This window comes from Harpia harpyja, chromosome 11, assembly GCF_026419915.1.
Source record: "Harpia harpyja isolate bHarHar1 chromosome 11, bHarHar1 primary haplotype, whole genome shotgun sequence".
Taxonomy (NCBI): domain Eukaryota; kingdom Metazoa; phylum Chordata; class Aves; order Accipitriformes; family Accipitridae; genus Harpia; species Harpia harpyja.
Genome location: NC_068950.1, coordinates 33,383,741 through 33,396,824, shown reverse-complemented (window position 1 = coordinate 33,396,824; position 13,084 = coordinate 33,383,741). Strand labels below are relative to the sequence as shown.

Below are 13,084 nucleotides of genomic sequence, written 5' to 3'. Positions count from 1 at the left end.
CTTCAGCATACACACCTGCTCCCCTCCCCTTGAATCTAAATGGAAATACGACAATTGAAAGCGTCACTGGTTTTACATAAATTTTACTTTCTTACAGTAGACGCTGCATCAAAACCACAGCAGTTAAAAAGTCAAACAATTTTCCAGCTGGCTGCAACGCCCTTCGAAAAAACAAGACCGGTTCAAGATAAAACCATGTCTTTCGTATTAAAATACTGGTCAAGCTGCTGACAAGGAGACAAATGAGTTTTTAAACCATTAGCGTAGGCTCGCATAAAATTAAAAACGATTCTGTAGAAAGGAATTTGGATAACTGTGATATGCCTCTTTCAGTGCAATACTTCATTTTGATTTTTTGAAAAGTTATTAAAATTGGACCATCTCAGCTTGCTGGAATTTCATTTATTCATTATTGCAATGTACAGTTAATGCAAGAGATTAGATTAGGTTTTGACAAGTCTTTTACACTTCTCAGGGCAGCGTTGCTATTTCTGCTTAGGCTAGTAACTTTATCTACCAGCTAACCTTTATGGTGTTGACAATCCGCAATTAACAATTTTCTCCTTTGGCTCCAAATCCCTACCCACTGCAGATGATGCTGTTGCAGCAACATGCATCACCAGCTCTTCCTGGGAGCCTGGTTCAGCAACACCCCCAAAAGCATCCGCCGTGTCCCCCATGCACGGTTCGCTTTCAAGATCGCACAAGACTTGGCAACAGCAGCAAAACAGAGTAAACTCAAAATGGAGGAGGCCATCACCTAATGAAACATGACTAACAGGACTGCTGACTGTCCAAATATTTAACTGCTCTCAAATGCCGCGGGTCAGGTTGGTTAATCAAATAAACTTGCATATCTGGAGGGATTGCCCATTATTTGTGTTTTCTTTAAATCTTTACCTGACTTTAGGCTCTGAAAAACTACCGAGCTCTGAGCGACTATGAGTATTTGCATACAAAAACCAACAAAGCAGACATCACAGTTCTCCATCATGAGCTGAAAACACGGGAAACTTCTTCCAAAAGAAGTAATTTTGCTGAATAACATGACAACTCTCTTCAGCACACAAAGGCAGCACGCGCTGATGGGAACTGACAACACCTAGACCAGGTACCTGGAAATATAACCTATGTCACAGCATGCAACTGTACCGTAAGTGGGAATCTAACACGTTATCTCTCCCAGACTTACCCATTAAAAATTATCAGAACAAGAAAACACCAATAAGGATGGACAAAGTAGATGATGCAGTGTTTTCAATGTACAACAATGGAAATGAAAATAAATCTAGGATTAAAATATAGCTTAGTTTCACCGATTTCTGATAGCATTTGTCTCCATTCAACAAGAATTTATGCACCATTTCAACCTGATAAGAATTTAATTCTAGTTAATAAAGCTTCATAAATTGAATTCAAAGGAAAAAGCCAGCATTTTCCCAATTATTTCCAGAGCTCCACAACTACAGACTTCAACTAAAGGAACAGAGAAAGCTGCCACTACAAAAGCAGAGCTGACATACGACCCCTAGATACAATGGCACTAGCAGACAGCTATAATAAAAATCAATATTAATTCCCCACACTTCTGTTTTGAAAATAAAGCAATGAAATACCCTCACACTCACCTGCCAAAGGGACACAACTCAGACCAACTTCATCGGAGAGGATTTTTAAAGTCTTTCTACAGGCATGTAATGGATTCCAAGACTGAACATGCACTGAATGTTCAGTGAACCAAATAATTTTTAATAGATTCCTCAGGGGAGTTTATTTTATATTTTTAAATCACTCTGAGACCTTGGAATAACAACCTGATTCAGAGGAAGAGAAAGGCTAGTGTTCGTGGGGTGGGGTATTGTATTTCTTCCAGGGTTTTTCTGAAAGAGAAATAGTCGTGTCTACTATAATTTCTTGCCATACTTTAGAAATGTCTTCATTTCTACAAACCTCGAACTTATAAAATTGCTTTTGAAAACATACACTGAGCAATTTTACAGTTCCTCCCTGCAGAAGTACTACATCAGCAATTACACAAAGTTGATCTAACAAAAATTTGGGAGGAATTAAAAGTTAGAATGAGGCAGCTCACCTATTTCAGCCAGAGCTGCAAAGAGGTAGGTGATCGACAGTGTTAACAAAACCATCAGGCCCAGACTCAAAACCCAAATGTAGCATAAATTAGATCAGTTTGCAGATTTCAGATTAACCACCCTCTCCCCCCTAGAACTCCCAAACTAATGCCCACCTTGTTAGCAAGGCCCCTACAATGTGACAGCAGATTCGGCACAAGAAGCAGCCATCCCTTGGAAGAGGAAATTTTTCCAGCTGTATGATGAAGTACACAGGAAAACGAGACGAGGAGCCTCAAGCGCTGCTGTCGTTAGCATGATTTCAGCAGGATTAGGCAGAGCTCGATGGAGGAAAAGCCTCAGACAATGAGTCCTTTCATACATCGGAAACAAAACCTACCGTTAATCACACCAGCGATTCAGTTTCTTCCACTAATTCCTAATCAGACATCAACAAATAAAGCGAAACACTTACTCTTGTTTTAATTCTATGAAATAAACACAAGTGAATGGAAGTGCTCAGCCCACACTGTAAAAATACCATTGCCCCTCCACTTCCTGATGAACTGGGAGCTGCGAGACACACGAAGGTTGGGAAAGGAGCTCTTCCATAAAACCCGTCCACAGAGAAGTCCAGAGCAAGAGATTTAGAAGAGTGCTGCATTAACAAGCGAGAGAAACTTCAAAGCCAAGAGATGAACTGAGTCAAAACCCCCCTCTGTACAAAAGAAACCTTGAACCACAGTCATTAGAAAAAACATCTGGTGTGCCGCTTTGATTTTCAACATTAGTCATTGGACAGAAACAAAACATTGTTGTGGGCTTGTTTTTTTTTTTTTCCCAAAGCAGCAAATAATTGCAAATCCACTTCTACGTATAACCTATCATTTATCACCTCATCAGTGACTGCTTGAGTCTGATGGAATTAAAACACTCAAGTCAGACAGTTTTTGTTAAAAGCAATAATTACATTGTTACTAGAATATACAATTAGGTAATAAAAAACAAAAACAAATCTGCCTAGCAATATTTTTTATGCACTCTCACAGAAATATTACCAGACTGGAAACAGGCAACATTATTATAATAATAATAATAAAAAAAAATCCACTTCCACCAAAGTATAGCTACTTCTAATTTAAAACTTCACCCACAGGCAAAAATACATAAATGATTAGCATTATAGTGTTTATTTTAATTACACTGTGCAACTAGAATCCAAGAGGCTGTTAACTCACTTCAGATATGAAGAAAGCCAGTATCAGAGAGCTCATCCTCCATTTATAACCTACACAGTTGTGTCAGCCCACCCTACCACCTAAACACCAAAACCAGAACACCTGAATTCTCATAACATCCAAAACCAACATACAATAGAGGTATCAGCTCAAAGAAGAAAAAAAAAAAAAAAAAAGAAAAAAACAGGAGGTCAGGAGATTCCTCACCTGCTCCTTGTAGACAATGTTTAAGGGCATCAAAAATTCACTGGTCTTCAAAGCACAAGTCTTTTTTTTTTTTTTTTTCCCCCCTCACTAAACTTTGGTAAGTCTTTTAATTCAAACTTACATTTACAAATGCTTTCCAGTAAGGTAACTGCTGTGCAATGTATTCAACACCATACAATTCATGGTGCCTGCCCTGAACACCTAATGATCTAAGCAAGCACAAGTCACAATTTCTACTGCATTAAAAATGTTTTTCGTCTCTGCAGTCAAGTTGCTGATCCCACTAATTCTGTGCAAGTCATTTTAAGACAAACGCTTGCCCATCTATCTAGACGGTTTTGGCCAGTGAAGAAGCCTTTGATCACTCTTTAAAATACTGCTCTTAAAGAATGCCCAGTTTTCTGACACTGGGGTGGGGGATCACTAGAAGAGCATGACAGCCTGCTGCCACGTAACCCTTCAGAACTCTTTCTTCTTATAATTAATTATGCTCCTTATTCCTTCTACAGGCATAAGCAAGAGATTGGCACAGAGGTAGTATAGCAGCACACTTATTATGTTGTTTACAAAGAAAAAGCTTCAGGTAAGAAACCTAGTAAGAGCCCAGCACAATTATCAGAAGTAACAGCTTGCTCCTATAGAGCTGCTGGAGTTTTATCACCGAGGCATACATGTTACACTTCTCTGCATTTCTCCTGCGCAGAGGTGAGAGGTGCCCCTTGCCATCGTGGCCTCGGCTGCAGACCCAGACAGCCAAGGAAGTCAGCAGCAACAGAAGAAAAACAAAGTGCGATGCTCACTGTCAGGAGGTAGACATCTCTGTGCAAAGGACAGTACCTGCCCACTCGAACACGGGGGCACTGAGAGCCCACAGTTGCTTTGGTCTCATCCAAAATCCAGCTACAAATAACAGAAAGCTACGCTTTGCATCAACCCCCAAAAAAGCAGCTAAAACCATGGCCATGCTACAGGCTTCCACAAGCTCTCCCTGTCTTGACCTGTCTGGGTTAAGAAGTAGGATCCGGCACCTACTGACGTGTGCCAAAATGAACCCCCTGCAACGGGAAACCTCAGGAAATTACATTAATGGAAGCGCTCTTCTAAAACGCTTTTTTTGAGCCAAAAGCCCTCGAACAGGTACTCTACCTTAACACTACACCCACAGCAAAAAGTGTAGTTTTACAGGCTCCAAAGATGTAGCAGAATCCAGAGAAAACTCAAACCAACAAAAGCAGAAGCTCTGTTAGCAATAGACTTCCATCTCGCAAGTATATTGAAGGTGACAAACTTTCCTCCAAAAGTTTATAATTCTACCTTCATGTCAAGAGGCAGAATTAAAGCAGTAACTCTACAATCTGCTCAAAATACTTGTCTCCCTAGGTGTAAGTCTTCCAGTCTGCACTTTATTAATTGGAAGCTACCTATGAACAAGGCTATAGTGAGGAGACAGTCTATCTAAAATGCATGTTCAAAAATGTACACTTCCCCCTCAGGTTAAACACAAGTTTACGAGTACAGTTTTTTACCACATAATAACACAGAGACTAGAATACATAAGACTGTAAAGGAATTTTAGTGGTGCCCAAGAACAGTCTCAACAAAACCAGTGAGAATATATATTACAAAATTATTTCCATGCCTTCTAGTTCATACGTTTAAGAGGCTAATTTTCATTGTTTATGGTAATTATGTTTCATATTTCACTGAACTTTGACATGGAAAATGTATTATTGGATTTTGCGTGCATCTTCTAGTCCATTTGTGTAATCTTGCAAATTCTGTATTACAAGTAGTTAAAATACAATGGACAGTACGTTCATAAACTACAGGTTTTTCCTTAAGATAAGAGAATTATTATTGATTCTGCAACAACTAAACCTTTGATCAAATTTGGTAAAACAAATGTTACTTAATGTCGTGGTTTAACCCCAGCCAGCAACTAAGCACCACACAGCCGCTTGCTCACTCCCCCCCACCCAGTGGGATGAGGGAGAGAATCAGAAGGGAAAAGGTAAAATTTGAGGGTTGAGATGAGAACAGTTTAATAACTAAAATAAAATATACTAATAACAATAATAATAAAAATATAATAACAATAATAATAATTGTAATGAAAAGGAATATAACAAAAAGAGATAAATTAGACCCAAGAAAATACAAGTGATGCACAATGCAATTGCTCACCACCTGCTGACTGATGCCCAAGCAGCGATCCGCCTCTCCTGGCCAACTCCCCCCAGTTTATATCCTGAGCATGACATTCTACGGTATGGAACATCCCTTTGGCTAGTTCAGGTCAGCTGGCCTGGCCATGCTGCCTCCCAGCTTCTTGTACACCTGCTTGCTGGCAGAGCATGGGAAACTGAAAAATCCTTAACTTAGGATAATCGCTACTTAGCAACAACTAAAACATCAGTGTGTTATCAACATTATTCTCACACTAAATCCAAAACACACTGTACCAGCTACTAGGAAGAAAATTAACTCTATCCCAGCCAAAACCAGGACACTTAATATGATATAAATAAACATAACTCCTTTGTATTTGAAGAAAATGGTACTTTATAAAAAGGCAACAACTCCATCCAAAAACAACAGGCCACTTTTTCCTCTTCCCTCCCCCCATCTCATGTCTTCCATGTACACCTCAACACATTCTTAACACACAGTGTCCAAAAGGATCCTCTTTACCACTTCTATGGTTCTCCTTCAAGGTAAAAGATCAGAAGCACAATTATCTGCCAAGAAAAAAAAAAAAATTATTTTTACATATATACCCTAAAATCTAAACACTAGACTAGCCGTTTTCATACTTCTCAGATCTAATTTACTTTCCCAATTAACAATCCTATCAAAATACATCTAGGTTGGTACAGAAAATCTAACCTATTGATATAACAATTACGAAAACTCCTCCAGAAAGAGCGCCACACAATCGTCCCTCTTCCATCCCTACTCACAAAACCCTCTGGAAAAATAATGGCTTTTCCAAAACACTGTAAGATCTAATTTTGTGATGAAATCCAACTGAAGAACCAAGTATCATCCCATGAATAACTTCCTTCTCCTGAAGAGAGAAGAGACACTACAAAGCTCAACTGCCTGGCTGCCTTCAGCCGCAAGGATGACACACAACAGAAGAATCCATACACTGGAGGGATTAAAAAGCAACCACACTATGTGGATCTCATAAAATAGAACAGATGTTATCCTTTGTAGACACACATGCAATTCAGTGTCAAACACTACACTTGCAGGAAAAAAAAATAATAAGGAAGAGAGGCCTATGAAGCCAACAGATTCCTTGCCACGGTCAAGCACATGCATGTTTTGTTTGGTTTCAAGTGATGATGGGATTTCCAGCACTGCTTTTGAAAGAGCAATGCCACATGCCCAGCCTTCACATTTTTTTCTCTGTTCAATTTCATCTGACAACTCCGAACTATAAACTTCTTGTGCCAACCTAAATAATTCCTCTCTTTCTCAGTAAGGCTGGAAGAAAGTACTTACCCAGCTGCAGCTGAAATTTTGTGCCAAGAAATAAATGTCTTTTGGGCAGGTTGTAAACTGGAAGCTTCTATGCCTGCTGAAGGACAAGAATAAGAGTGGGACAACCCTATCCCTTCCCAGATTAACGGTATCGCTGTATTTCTGCTACACAGTGGATTGCACTTAACGAAAGCATCCAAACAGAGCTAATTCCTCCGAGTACCGAGCCCAGGTATCAGGAGAGCTTTTGTCAATTTTGCTCTCAACCCGGCTTTTTATATACATTGCTTCCATCTTCTGCTCCAAAATCCCTAACTTATCACCATATTTTTGATCTTTAGAAAAGTTCTCAGGTAGAGTCCTTGAAAGAGCAAGACCCATTTCATCCTTTTTTTTTTTTCCAGTACAGCATAGGTGTATATACACTGTGTGCACACTGACATTAAATAGCAAGTGCTCCAGCTTCCCTTCCTTGGCCTCCTTTCACAGCCCGAGGAGGCTGTGACCTTCCTACAGACAGTAAAAACACTTGCAGGCACTGGTCACTACAGCTCTCATGAACAACCCAAGGCAGACCAAGGACATGCACTACATCTTCCCCACAGCCCAGAAAGAAGACGATTAACACAGAGCAGAAGGAACAGGCTTTGTGGCAGAATGGATTATGGCTAAATTAGAAATTAAAAGAAGAGGTTGTGAAGAGTTTAAAGTCTTCCACCTAGGGTTGAGTGGATACTGGGTTCCTTAGCTTTGCAGGCTAGGTTTTCTCAGGCACCCCGGCATCCACAGACATACAGGTGAGACACACAAAACGTAACAGCACAAGACCTGATACCTCCACTCCACTGTCTTCTCTGTCCTCCTCTTCCCTGCCCTCCTCCCAGCTCCAGGATGCTACTGCCTGTTTATACGTCCTGGGTTTTGGGGCGGAGGAGGCTCTCCAATGCTCTATGAAGCTTCTCATAATAAATCACAATCACAAACTCAAAGGCACAAATAAAACCTGTGTTGTTGCAGCGGAAAGAGGTCTTCTCCTCTCTTCAACCTACAATCATGGGCCCCTTTCCCATGCTGAACATCATCCCATTTTCATTTTGGCAGTGACCTGAATTTTATATTCACAAAAATATTGCCAAAATTCTGAAATGGTAGTTAGAAACTCAACTAATACAAATATGTAAAGGTGAATGCGTATACTGCTAAAAAAATAAGTACCCTCTCCTATAGAAAACAAAAAAAGAACAAACGTTAGTAAATGTACATAAACAACTCATGATGAGGTACATTAAAAGAAACAAATGTCTCAAGACATGCATCAGTACCATGAACTTGGTTTTTAATATACAGAGTAGTTACATCTCTATCATCTTCACAAATAGAGCCAAGCAATGCTTGTTCCCTTTGCTCATTAAAGCTCTACAACTGGTGCCTCCTGTATGCCCACATGTACCATTTCATTAAGCTGACTTGACATTAGATGAAGAAAGAGTAGAAGAAAATTGCATATTCCCTGCCTAAAGTAAACTTGTCATTTAAACCTTGTATATAGATAGAATTTGATATAGCACTGGTGCAGTGAGTCATTCGTCAGTTTTAGAGTTTGTACGACAGTATTCTCACATATGTTTTGCAATACTTTCCAGTTAGCTACCACCCCATGTAATTATAAGTTTTTACTGGAAAGGAAGCATACATTTTGGATTTGAACACTGCACTAAGATCTGTAGAAACAAAGCTTACTTTTATGGTCAGATTTTGAGCAAAAGGAAATCCACATAAGGAGCCCTCACAAATTGTATGAAAGATTAAAGTCAAGGCATTGCTTTTAAAGGAGAGTAAGCAATAATGGTGAGCATCACAAATACTTCTCAATGAATTCTTCCAAACACAAACATAAGCAACTAACATGTCAGATTTCTTCAAAAGCTGTTTCTTAGCTACATAAGTTAAAACTGCATTCATTCAAAACACTATATAAAACATCCAGTAGCTATTACGAGTGCTTTACTTGAAAATAATAGGTGATTTTACATCCTTCTGTACTAGGGTAAGATTTAATTTTTAACACATTAAAAATTTTCCCTACTGTCTTACCTTCACCTTTTATTTTTAAGTGGCTAAACAGACATGAGTAATTTAACTCTCAACCCTGGCTTCTAAGAGGCACTTAAAAAAAAACACTGAAACAGAAAGGTTTGTCCTGGATAATACTACTAACAAGATCAGCTCAGACGCTCACCTTGTAGCATTCAGCTCACTCCAATGCTTTATAGGGAAGTCTGCAATTCTTCAAAAGGCGCAAGTCCCAACTTTAATTTGTGTACAGCCACACGTTTACTGCTTGGGTAGACCTCTTCGGTCAGTTTTTTAAAGCTGGTTATTACTATTATTCCATTCTACTATCTAAATTCACATCAAATGGATCTACCAAATTGTAGATCTCCGGCTAGCTGATAAAAAGCTGGAGAGAAAAAGCACCCTTTGCACAATTAAAGTTAGCTGGTTAAGATTAAAGAACAGGCAGCAACAACTGTGGGTTTTTTCCTCCCAATTGCATATACTATGACCTACAAGAAACATTTTCTGCTTAAAAGTAATACTTAAATGGAGATCTATGGCTGAACATTATCACAAGGATTGCACTTACTTGACAGTCTGCTATTAGCCAACTCCATTACCGCTATTTGCAGTTTTTAAATGTACAGATTCAAAAGTAACTGTACAAAGCCTCCATTACAAGTGGATTTATGGAAAGCCACAGCAATAATCATCCTCATTAAGCGTATCTTCCCACAGCCCTGCATTATGTGGACACAAAGAGGAAAACATTTCTTCTCCGTTACCCACAAGCTTAGATCTTTCTCCTTATAATCACAAGCTTTGACTGTTTTCTCTGCTTTTGCCAATGACAGTTATCTCACGTTCCCAAAAGCAGGACTTTGTTTAAAAAAAAAAAAAAAAAAAAAATTAAAAATACCTGCATACCTCTCAACGCACAACCAAATGCAGACACAATGTAGGACAGCTTCTACTTCGATTTTCTAGAAACTGACATTTTCACTGGCAACATGCATGAGAATAAAATGTTGTCTGTGGCTTCTACTATTTTGCTAATGGCCCCAACCAGTATTTATCCAAGACATATTTATGGACATGCACATGCAAAGAAAAGGGCAGATGGCAATATTTGTAACTAAGCTGAATTATAAAAATCTCTTGAGCTGAAGTGATGCATTAACTCTTTGGCCATAAGCTGTTTCAACCCCTTCACATGTATGGTCATGCTGCATCCTATTTCAACGACCAGGACGCATGCCAGTGACGTAGGCTAAGAAACTTGCATGTTAAGATGGTCGGTTAAAGCCAGAAACTGAGAACTTAAATAATCCAACACTGTCACCCACCACACATTCAGATCACAAACCGGCTGTTTTGCCACACAGATTTTACTTCTTGCTTTCGAAGTTCAGACTGCTGACCGTGCGCTTCAAGGTACGGATATCTATTACTCCTACGTCCTCAGCCCCACAGCGAACCACCACGGCAGAAATAATAAAATCAGGATTAAAGTACACTTGCTCCCTCCATAAAACGATTCTCATGGGCCACGCATTTCCTGCATTATCGTAAGGAGTGCAATGGACTTTATTTAAAAAGCTGTTTTCAAAGCCACACGGACAGGCTTTGAACAATCACCCAGTAACCAGACACGGGGGTAAGTCAGTTGTAGCACAGGACCCTAGTAATCTCAAGTTAAATTTGTCATTTCTCTAACATTTACCTTGAAAAACGAACAAAGGTGGTTATACAAGCAGCATGAGGAAACTCTATTTGCTCACCATCCCCGCTCAAGTTAGCCGCCTTCAGAGATCTCTAAACCAGCAAATATTCAACATAACTTATGTGTGAAGCTTTGATTATCCGGTTATCTTCAGACTAAATCACTTTTTATAGCTCAATTCTACACGTGACAAGAAAACATTTTATTCGATACTGACAATACAGCTTCATTTGGTTACATCCAAAATAAATACAAAACTCCAAAACGCTTTAAGACAGCTGCCCCAGTCAGTCTCCTGGAAACAGAGCACATCTTTTCCACACAAGAGGTCTGCGGGAACAGATCTTTGTTTAACAGCGCGGAAATACTTTCTTTCATTAAATTTAATTCACGCCAGGTATTTGAACTGCTTGAAGTTGGGTCTTCAAACAGTTTCTGGGTGCCGAAACCACCGGGAAGGCAAACACACCCGTTGGCAGCATTCGCCTTCAGCCTAAACTCCCGCTCGCCGCAGGCTGCCTGCGCCCACCCCAGCCCCCTCCGCGCCAGCCCGGCACCCCCGCGTGTCCCGCGGGGGAGAATGCCCGCCCGCCCCCCCACCCCGGGCACCCCTTCGGGGCTCCCGACCGGAGCGGCGGCCCAACAGGTTGCGGAGGCGGCTGCGGGGCAGGAGCTGGCCCCGGGAAGGCTGCAGCCGCGCTCCCCCGGGAGGGCGAGCGGGGAAGAAGGGGGTGAACGCCCTGCCCTCGCCCCCGCCCCCCCCCCGCCGTTTTTGGGAGCTGGCACCCGGGCGCAGCGGCGGAGCTCCCTGCCCGCTCCCGCCGGGGGCCCTTTGTTCTCGCCACCCAAGACGACGCCGCCCGGCGGCCCCGCGCTCTCCCAGGCGGCGGCTCGGCTCGCCCCACCGGGCGGGGGGGGGAGAAAAGGCGCGATCTGCCGCCCCCCGCCGCCCGGCTCGCGCCCCGCTGCAGCGCCCTCCCTCCTCCCGGCGCGGAACGGCCAGCGCCAGCCGCGGAGAAACGCTTCGGGCCGTTGCCGATCGCCCCGCGCCTTCCCTCACGGCGGAGGCGCCGCGCCCGGGACGCCCCGCGGGACACGACTTCCCCCCTGCCCCCGCCCACCCCAACCCACCGCGGGAGGACCGCCTGCCGGGGCTGCCCCGAGCGCCGCAGCCCGCCGGGAAGGTCACGCCGCGGCGGCGAGCCCCGCGCCCCCGGCACCGCGGCGCAGCGCCGGCAGGTGCCTGGCTGCTCCCCGCCGCCCCGGGGAGGCCCCGCGGGTCGCAGCCGGCGGCCGCCGGGCACCGCGTGGCGGCCCCGATGGGCGGGGGGCTCCGGTACCGCACGGCGGCCCCCGCGGGGCACCCGGGGCGGCGGCGGGGCCGAGGCGGGCGGCGGGGCCGGCGCTCGGGGGCGCCGATCCGCGGGGCTCAACAGGCGGCGGAGTTTGGCGGCTCCCCGGGAGACGATCCCGCCGCGCCGGGAGCTGGGCGCGGGGCTGAGGGGGGAAGGCGCCGCAGCCGAGCCACTTACCGGGGCTCCGGGGCTCCGCCGCCCGCATGCTGCCTCCGGGCGCCGCGCGAGAACCCGCTCCGCTCCCCACCGACCGCCCGGCGGCTCGGCTCCGCTCCGCTCCCTCAGCCTCAGCCGCCGCCGCCGCCGCGCGGGACCGCGCTCCGCGCGCGCCCGCCGCCAGCCCGCCCCCGCCGGGGCCGCGCGCCGCGCCCGCCCCGCCGCCAGCCCAGCCCGCCCCACCGCCGCCGCCGCGCCGCCACCTGCCGCCCGCGGGCTCACCTGGGCTGGGCTGGGCCCTGGCTGCCGCGCTCGGCCCCGCTCCCGGCCGAGCCGAGCCCCGCTCCGCTCCGCTCCGCTCCCCTCCGCTCCGCTCCGCCGCGGCCTGCGCTGCGCCGCCGTCCGCCCGCCCTGCCCGCCGAGTCGGCCCGCAGCCGGCGGGCAGGGCCCGCCCCGGCCAGGTGTGGGCGGGGGCGGGCGGGGGGCGGCCCGGCGGGGCGGGGGAGGGCGCGGCCGCGGCCCGGGGCGGACGCTCTGGCGGCGCCGCCGGAAGGACCGGGCCTGGCAGCCGGGGGGCCCCGCGCCGCGCCGCCCCGCCGCCCTCCCCCGCCGGCGCGGGGGCAGCAGCCCGAGGGCCCGCGGGGGAAGGCCGGGGCCCCGCCGTGCCTCGGAGGGGCGGCCCTTGCCCGCGCCCGGTCCCTCCGCTCTTAGCCCCGGGTCGCTGTGCCGGCTGCGTGCCGGTCAGAGCCGAGGTGGCCCCGGGGGCCGCCGGCGGCAGGTGGAACC

The 13,084-nt window shown here is 45.6% G+C and overlaps 1 protein-coding gene across 15 annotated transcripts in view; it reads right to left on the bottom strand.

Moving 5' to 3' along the window:
- PTPRF (protein tyrosine phosphatase receptor type F) overlaps window positions 1-12,718 on the bottom strand; it is a 394,257-nt gene extending 381,539 nt beyond the window's left edge. For 13 of the 15 annotated variants that reach the window (XM_052800805.1, XM_052800810.1, XM_052800817.1 and 10 more), the window contains exon 1: window positions 12,320-12,449. The gene's annotated coding sequence lies outside the window, so the exon portion shown is untranslated. Of the gene's footprint in view, window positions 1-12,319; window positions 12,450-12,580 lie in introns of those variants that run through there. The other 2 variants (XM_052800806.1, XM_052800807.1) reach the window with 2 other exon arrangements.
- Window positions 12,719-13,084: the final 366 nt, after the last annotated feature.